This window comes from Silene latifolia, chromosome X (genome assembly GCF_048544455.1).
Source record: "Silene latifolia isolate original U9 population chromosome X, ASM4854445v1, whole genome shotgun sequence".
Taxonomy (NCBI): domain Eukaryota; kingdom Viridiplantae; phylum Streptophyta; class Magnoliopsida; order Caryophyllales; family Caryophyllaceae; genus Silene; species Silene latifolia.
In genome coordinates this window covers 192264587-192274216 of record NC_133537.1, presented here as the reverse complement: position 1 = coordinate 192274216, position 9630 = coordinate 192264587, and positions in this window count along the sequence as shown.

Below are 9630 nucleotides of genomic sequence, written 5' to 3'. Positions count from 1 at the left end.
ACGAGTTAATGTTAAAATTTAGCTGACCGAATAGACTTGACCTGGGATTTTGGCAACCTACTCATATAATTTCTAAGTTTTAGAGCCTTAAAACTGGTGTCATTCATAACCAATTCATGTAGGACTGTGAGTAGTTACTCCTTGGATAACATGTATCATTAATTTGCATAAGTATGAAATTCAATTGCTTTTGGCCTGCATACATTCGGGTTAGTGGTTGGTGTCACATGCAGGGAGGTGCTTACATTTCCCTTTTCTTTAATTTTACCCATTAACTCCACATTTAGCCAAATTTGCCTTTTGACCCTTAACTACATCCAAATTAAGCCTACTGGTCGGACTCACTTGGAGCTTAATTTTCGGTTACATGTCGTTAGGAGCACCTAGACCAAAACAATATTTATAACTTCACAAACAACTCTACTATTAGTAAAGAGGCAAGTAATAGTCAGATCCCAAGGGATGGGTATTGATGTAGAATTTTCAATTGCAAGTAGCGGTGTCTAGGGGTGTCACGATTTGGATTAAGATGAGAAGATCACTAAACTAAATAGCAATAAAAGTAAACAAGCAAGATGATTAAAATGAGATGTAAACAATTGATTAAAAGCACTAGGGTGTCATGGGGTCATAAGGGATTCATAGGAATTGATCATACAAACGTATTCTCAAATTATAAGCAAGAAATTATTGTTGTGATGGATCGAGTTGGTTTATATCTTACAATCCTAGGAAGGTTTGGGTCCCGGAGCCGAATCGATTAGATTGTACAACACCTACAAGTCGACTTAATTCTCCCTATTCAACTATATGCATGGTCTAATGAGACTCTAGTTGGTTTATGTCTTACAAGTCTCATTGAAAAGGTAAGTGATGGGTAAAAAATGCAATGATTCATAGGCTCACATTTCATCAAACATAACATGTGCATAAGTTGAGATCACAACAAGCAAGCAAATAAACTATGAAAACATATTAAATTAAGCATGAATCATCTCACATGTTGGTTTCCCCTAATTACCCATTAACCCTAGTTAAGGAAACTACTCACTCATTATCAAGTTTAACATGTTAACAAGGTTGTCAATCACATTAACAAAGCAAAACATGATGAACAAGTAAGAAAGATTAACAATAATTAAAAATGGATTAAGAGAATTATACCTATAATGATTCCAAAATAAAGCTAAGAATAATAGAAGTACTTAATGAATGATTGGAAGGTTGTCAATCTCCCAATAATAACCCAAATAATCTTCTATTACCGAAAATAAAAGATGAACAAAAGAGAAATTAAGGAAATGAGATTTGTATTAATATTTGATTAGAAGTTGATTACAAGATTAAGAAGAGATTAGAATGATATAAACTACACTAAAGATTGATAAGAAGAACATGATTATCTAATTAGACTAATGGGTTATTTATAGTGGGGATTAGGTACACAAATTAGGGTTTACTAAGGGCTTAAATGACGATTAAGTCCTTGGAATCGCTCCTCTCAGAAAAGATGTGAATCTCCTTTTTGTCGGTCTTCCATAAATATGCGCATCTTTCACGGAGGGAAGAAGAGGACGTGTGGGCCTGTAAGAGAATCCGAGCGTCCAAGGGGTCGGGACGGGCGGATTTCGTGGTGGCTAGACGGGCGGATTGGTACGCTGTATGAGTGGATTATGGCGTTGTTGGACGGGCGTCCCTCTGGCAAAGCCGCTCGGATTCCTGAAGTGTTGGACGGGCGGATTGTGTTCCAGCCTTCTTTTCTTCTTTTCTTCCTCTCTTCTTCCAATAATCTTCCGGGATTTTGTCGGGGATGTAAGGATTTCTTCATCATTGCCCATCTAGTATAATATGTACAAAGGTCTTCTAGTCTTGTCTTCTTTTTGATGCTTGGTCATTAGATTCGATCAATTTAGCTCTATTTTACCATGAAAATGCAAGGTTTGCACTCCTCTCCTACCAAGGAAACAAAACCTCAAAGAATATGCAAAAGAAAGGACTAAAGATAGTAAATGACCCAAATATGCACTAAAAAGCATAGGAACGAGGCTAATTCGGGGACTAAATGTGCTCAAATAATGGTCACATCAAATATCCCCAAACCGAACCTTTGCTCGTCCTGAGTAAAGAGGTGACAAAACTAGGACCCTTATTTAAACTATCCTACTAATATAGCCGATATGAGACAATTAGTGGGTCTCACTCCGCCCCTTCAACTCACAACAAGACAACCATGAGGTAGGATGCCTTCTTGCAAGGCAGGGTGGTTCTTGCCAAAATGGCGACACATCCAAACATTAAAGCACACAAAATCAAGTAATGGACGCATCTACAAAAGAATAGCCACTTTCATCATCTAAGTGGCGGAAATTATCTAAAGGGGAAGCAATTCAAGGGTACACACTCCTTCATAGATGCAATTTCTTCAAACTATTAAGCTTACAAGGATACCAATAAATCACCTCCAAGTTGTGTCAAGCTAGGGTACCTTTGTCCTCAATCGTTAAATGATTTTGTCAAGAATAGACTCCCTATGGTTTTAGAAACACTGGAGGATCACGGAATTACCCTCCTTGCCTAGACAAGAAGAAGGGTCGTCCCCTCTCTACCATGCACAAAAATGGATACGATGGATAAAGGGATCGATAGTATTTGAGTTTCATTTGGGAGTTTGCTTTTTTGTTGTTGTTCCCCCCCCCCCCCCAAATTTCTTGTGGCATATAACATTTGAGAACACTTTCTTTTTGCCATTTCTTTTGATTTTTGGCATTTCAATACTTGACAATTTTCAACTTTTTGCATTTTCTTTTGAACATTTTCAAAGTCACCCCAATTAGTAACGAGGGTGCCTTATATTTGAAGCATAGGAGTTTTATTTTTGCTCCTCTTTTCTTTTTGATGCATTTTGCAAACTTTTTCAAATTTCATTTCATTTCTTGAACTCAAATTTTTGAATAATTTCTTTTTGTGGCCATTCCCTTTGATGACAAAATGTGGTAGAATATGGATGATGGATGGTTTCATGGTTTCAAGGGTCACCTTGGAATAAACGGTAGCCAAGGAGTTATCACACCACAAGGTACTCTTGACTAGGCCTTAATCCATGGGTCAAAGGATACTAGCATGACACATCCTAGGGTGTATTACAAGTATTCTAACAAGCAAAGTCTTAAGAAGAAAAAGCATCTACTAGGGCCTGTATACACTTGTCAAGCTACCCAAATAGACGGTTTCACAAAATTTTTCTAACATGCAAACTACATGCCATGATGCAACTAACATATATACATCCTAATGCATATGCTTCTACCAACTAGTATGCCAAATAATCTAAATGCAATCCTAAATTCACATTTTTTATACCGCATCAATCAAAATAAAGCCACATATTCATTAACATAAAGAGGAAAAAGGAGATTGGAAAGATCATACCATGCGGTCTTCAATATCCTCATGTCTCGGATGTGGCGTAGTCAATCGATGTGAACAAGGATGAACAAACACAATATATACAAAGCAATATATACAAGACTACACTATAAAGGAAATGAACATGTTTTTTGAATTTTTTGAATTTTTGAATTTTTTTGGATTTTTGAATAAAAGTCAAGTTAGAATTTCTCATCCCCACACTAGTATGGACATTGTCCTCAATGGCCAATACGATAGGAAATTATGCAAGCATGATGCATGATTTCTAAACTAAATGCAAACTATACTAAGCTACACTACATGATGCATGGGTTTTTGTTATGGCGGAGAGCGTAATTTAAATTACCTCCCGATGCATATGCATGGACTTCCCCAAACTAAAATAGACATTATTTCTAACGTCTTGAATTTCGAGGTAGTTCATGCACATGGAATGCAATGCATGAAACTACAAATTGTCATTTTGGATTTTACAAGTGGGAACAATAAAAAGAACACCTTAATGAAACCAAGGAGTTAGTCTTCCATGTTGCTAGGACTTCTCAAACAAATGATCAAAATACAATAAAGAAAATAAAAGAAGTAGACAAACCATAAGAGGGGTGAAAGAATGTAGGAGCCTCCAAGGTTTGCTAATCCTCCATCATATCATCATTATCATCATCTTCCTCCATAGATGTGGAATCATCTCCATTCCCACTTTTGTTGGAAATCATATTTTAAATATCACATATTTTAGATTAAAGTTTTAGTCATAAAAACTTAATGATCTTATGCATGCAAAACATATAAATTAGTCTAGAGGAAAATCAGTTCCTTACATTGAATATTTCGGTTTATGGGCACAAGTAAGGTCTCCTACCTTCACTTGTTCTTGAGCTATGATGAGTAATAGGATGATCCTCCAAAGACTTCAAGTATAGAAGTCACTCCTCTTGATTGCACCCAAGATTATCCCTTATCTCTACTAAATAATATGTGCTAGATATTTGTTTAGTAGTTTACCTTAAAATTGATTACTAATACTCATATATTACATTAATAATATTAGTAATGTGATTTGAACAATTTGGATCATCATTTCTCAAGCTTTTAGAGAAAGATGAACAAAAATATGAGAGAGGAAAGTTATGCATGTGAAAATGAATGAATGTGCATAAAGAGATTTAGTGGAGTACAAACTTCTGTAGTGTAAGAGGGGAGCACGGTTTTGGAGAGGTGGAGGACCAATATATGGTCCTTCCCTTTTTACTTTTGTTCTTATCTAAACCTTAGGCATGTAAGGCTAGGTAAGTAGTGTCATGATGGTGTTATTTTAGCTTATTAAAATAAATCACCACCATCCACTAACCCTCTACATTTCGGTCCACTTATAAAATGGACTACCATTTTATTTTGTCAATTTGTCAATTGTCACACAATATGTCACATGTAGTATGATACATGTTATTAATTAATTTAATGCATATTTATCACATAAATATCATTTAATGAATTAATTAAATTACATACAACAATTTGACTAGTGATACTTGATCACATAAATAAAATGGGTCATATAATTATAATTCACAACATCTTGTAATTATAATTAACCATTCATTCTTATCTCTATTGTTTCTCAAACAATAAACTATTTTAGTAACAAAGCATTTTATTACTAAAATAAATCTTATTTAATCCTATTACAATAAGATAATTATTCTCTCTCACAAATTGAATTATTCAATTTTAAGGAATTTATTAACTTGTATCGTCATACAATTAATCAACTTTACAGATTAGGGCATCATCCTTTAGGTGTGACCTTAAGGGATCAATTGACCACCACCGTCCCACGACAGTAACGTCAAACTCTAGCAAGCCAATCGTTACCGATTAATGTTGATCACTTGACTATATATAATGAATCATCCCTTACGTATTCTTAAAAATGAGATTTAAACATGTGATCATCATGATCGACAATTGTTATCGCATTAATGTTGGGGACACTCCAACAATCTCCCACTTGTCCTCGACAAGTGTGCGTCACCAATTCTCTTGTCCTATTACTATCTCCCACTCAATGCAAGGTGTCTTTCAGGTCGTACTTGCAAGTGATCACATCGAGAGTGGTTTCCTCGATCTGGAGAATAACTGATTGACCGGAATTATCTACCATAGATACCTTCGAGCGTGGCCACGCATTTCCAGTTCATTACTCCTCGAGTGGCCCTGAGATATTATTTTAACCCTGACAAGGGGGTGGACAATTCCTATCACAGTATTCCCTTCGACTAGCCACAACCATCATAACCCAAAATATGCCCATTTGACCCCATTTACGAAGGTCGTAGTAACATAAATCAAAGCTAATCTGAAACTGTGCCATCTTAGGTGAACAGTCTTTAGTCAAAAGAATCGACTCATTTGAATACAATAGTAGCTCTCGGCACGACCAGGCTTTATAAATTTGCCAGAACTCTATAAGCGGTCACTGCCCGACAAAGTATTCCTAATACTCTGCCTATGTGACCGACTAGTCATCTCACATGACTCTATGGCACTTAAACTTGCCATCAATCGCATCACACTCTAGTCACTTCGAGACGTCACCTCATACAAGTGACTATGGGCAAATACCATGTTAATCCGAGTTCACTTTAATGGGGTTCAATATTGTCTCTACAACCCGTTTGGATGTAACAAAGTATAAAAGGAGTTTTTAGATTTAAAAACGCGAACGACAAATGTGATTATTACATATGAATAGTCAATACCTGATTACTACTTCATATTTTTATAATCCATTTTAATCTTATATGTAGTTGTTCATCTCAATGCAATTGAAACGACATATGACATGACTCATCATGTTAAGCCTATGAGAAGGCTTTGGTTAGAAGTTTTTAGCAACTCCTTGCTCAACCTTGCTACATACTCGTTTTCCTTTCGTAATGCATACATTTGCATTACAAAAGTTTCTGAGTACGTGTCTAGATCCAATCTAGACACAGGCCTTCTAGCCTTAGAATAGCTCCCACTGTTTTCACAGTGTGCGGGACTCATCCGTCTTGCACATCTCATGATTGTAAGTGTACTCAATTTCCGTTGTAAATATCTCTCATTGTTCTTTATTGCCTAGAATGATTCTAGAAAATCTATTTCTTAAATAACATAGCCACAATGGTATCTTAACCATCCTAATGTGTTTTGATTATAGTTTTGTCGAAAACCATGCGCAATCTCAATTGTCAATCGTCATTTGTGTAACACCCTTACACAAAATTGCATAAAAAACACTTTGCTTTACATCCTTAATGCTTCTATAAGCACTTAAGGGTAATCTTTATAGCTTACTTGGTAACTATTACTTAAATTCGATTTTGAAACAATTCATCACACTCAAAGTATATGAAGTGTTGTACATCATTACTCATTTAATTGATCCGGCAGCGAAAGCAAATGGAATCAATCAAATATGTTCAACCTTGATTGAACTAGTCATGAATCTTATCAACATAAGACTTCTTATTTGACGCTAATATCATGGGGATTTATCTCCATAAATATGGATATTAAAGATGTATTATATTTCTACAAGTCTTAAATCATTCGCAATGATCAATGTGTCATCCACATATAAGACTACTAAAAATTTCCGTAACTCCCACTAAACTTCATGTATAAACACAACTTCTCGACTTATCGGGAAACTTTTTATACCATGATCAAATCATTGATTCCAACTCATTTATGTCCTACTCAAGACCCTCTCTTAAGTTGCACATTATCTCAGGATTGCAAGAATCTACAAAACTCAAGACATGTATTGAATACATTCCTTCTAATTAAAGAAGTGGGTTTTAGATTCACTTTCTATATGTATATCATCATAATGAAACACAGTCCCTAAGATGATCCAAATAGACTTAAGCATTTCAACTAGTGCAAAACCCTTTGCTACCAATCAAGCTTTGAAATCTCTCTTTATTAGTGCAAAACCCTTTATCACTAATCAAGCCTTTTATTTCGAATTTTCATGGCTCTAAGCCTTGTATTGAGTTGTGACTTGAACATTCTCATGTAAGTCATATGTTCATTACTTTCCAGAAGTAATTAACTTGAATCAAACAATTTCTTTGTAAGTTGAAGCTCTTTACTTTCTTAAAAGTAACATGAATTCATCATCTTCAACAAGTGATGACTTTAACCGCCTAGGTTTTGAAGAAATGTCTTACACAAAACGTCTCATGTAGCCAAGAAAGACCAGTTTCTGGCGACATAACATTCTTTGTGGCTCTTGAAAAATTTCTCCCACTTTGTCTTCTAGAAATAAACTTGTATTCTAGAAAGACAGCTTCACGAGCCACAAACCCGTTGTACTCGTGATTATTGTAAGGAAAAATGAGCATTTGTTTCTTGTGAAAACTTACAAGCATAGTACCCTACCATTTCATATCTCATATGAATTGTTTTAGATTTAGTGGAAAAAAAAATAATTTAGACAATATGATAAAATCCCCAAAAGGATCAAGTAACTCAAAGTAACTTGATTGAAGTCCAAACCATATCGAATAGCGTTTGATTTCTTTATCCAACCACACATTATCCCATAATGCGTGCTAAGAGAGATTAATTTGTGATACTATATAAAATTTCCTTTGGCTTATATCAAAGTCTTCACTTTGATAATCCCATCACGACTAAATCGTGATTCTGAACTCTTTGAACTTCTTCAAAGATTTCTGTATTTACCTTATTAAGTGAACACATTAGTGTCAACTTAAATCGTTGGTAAAAGTAAATTATCAACCTATTCTGTATCATTGATTTACATTCTCGATCTCCTTTTCAACCAAAAGCACAAGCCCTCTTGCTTTGAATACAAGATACGCATATACCATAAGATTAACAATCTAATGGTTCTAAGAGTACTTAATAACTCTTTGCATTTATCATTCCAGAATTTAAGGTTTAATCTTGGGTTACCAATTTAAGTCTTGCATCATCTACATGATATATCATTCTAGTTTGGTTTAGAATATAATCACCTTTGATAATGGACTAGCCATACATCAAATCATGGTGTATAAGGTCACAAAAGTGAACCTCTTATGTATCTTAACAAAATTATATTCTTATTTAGAGTTTTTTCATCTAATAGTCATAATTAAGGTATAAATATAAACCCAAGACTAGATTGAGTACACAATGACTCTATCTCTCGACATCATCGTTGCTAGTCGTCATATTCTAATCATCCTATGTATCAAATACAATGATGAAAACCGCCACCGGTTTCTAATATTGACGAAGTAGTACTAGCAAAATTTATGTTAATCGAATAAACATTTAAAGAAGAAGGTCCCATTAGATGTCCCACAACTAACTTGTTGATTCTTCAATAATTTGGGGTAGTTTCCTTTCTAGCGTCCCACAATTAAGACATTGGAAACTTTATCGGTCGGGATTGATAGGTTTAGTTTCGTTATTCTCAATAACTTTACTTTTAACATTACCTTGTACCAATTCTAATTTTACTTCTTTAAAACCTTATCCTTTTCTTAACGGTTTAAGAGAATGCTCCCACTCTTTTCAATGAGTCTTTGCTAAGAGAAGCAAAATTGAAATTCACGAAGACTACTCTTCATTCGTTTGTTTAATCTTAAAACTTTCATTGAAGTGGTTGCGGTATTTTGGTCAATTTTGATTTCAAACAAATCTAGTTACCAAAATGATGTAACGTTTCAAAGTACTTAACTCAATTAAGCATATGAGAAACAATTCATTGTAAGTAGATATGTTAGTCAAGAATCAAAAATCCTTTTGATCACGAATAAATTTTATCTATACTCTTCACAAGAGATCCTTACAATGGATAATACGAGGTTTTTAGAAGAAAAATTCAAATTTTGTCTTTAGTTACGATGTTTTAATGGAGATTTGAACTAAAAATTGAAATGATATCGTTTATGAATTGTGTTAAAGAAATAGAACAATATGATAACGGAATAGTGGAAAAATTAACATTTATCGTTTTATTAATACTTGTAAATAACAAGTAAAGCATTTACATAGTGACCTCTACCTAACTATGATAAATGATTCCGAGATCCAAATTCATATTAACTTGGGCACGGGGTAGCCGATTCATCCCTCATCAATATAACTCGGTGGATTAACTTTTTAATCGATTCTACTTTTAGAACTCTCGGT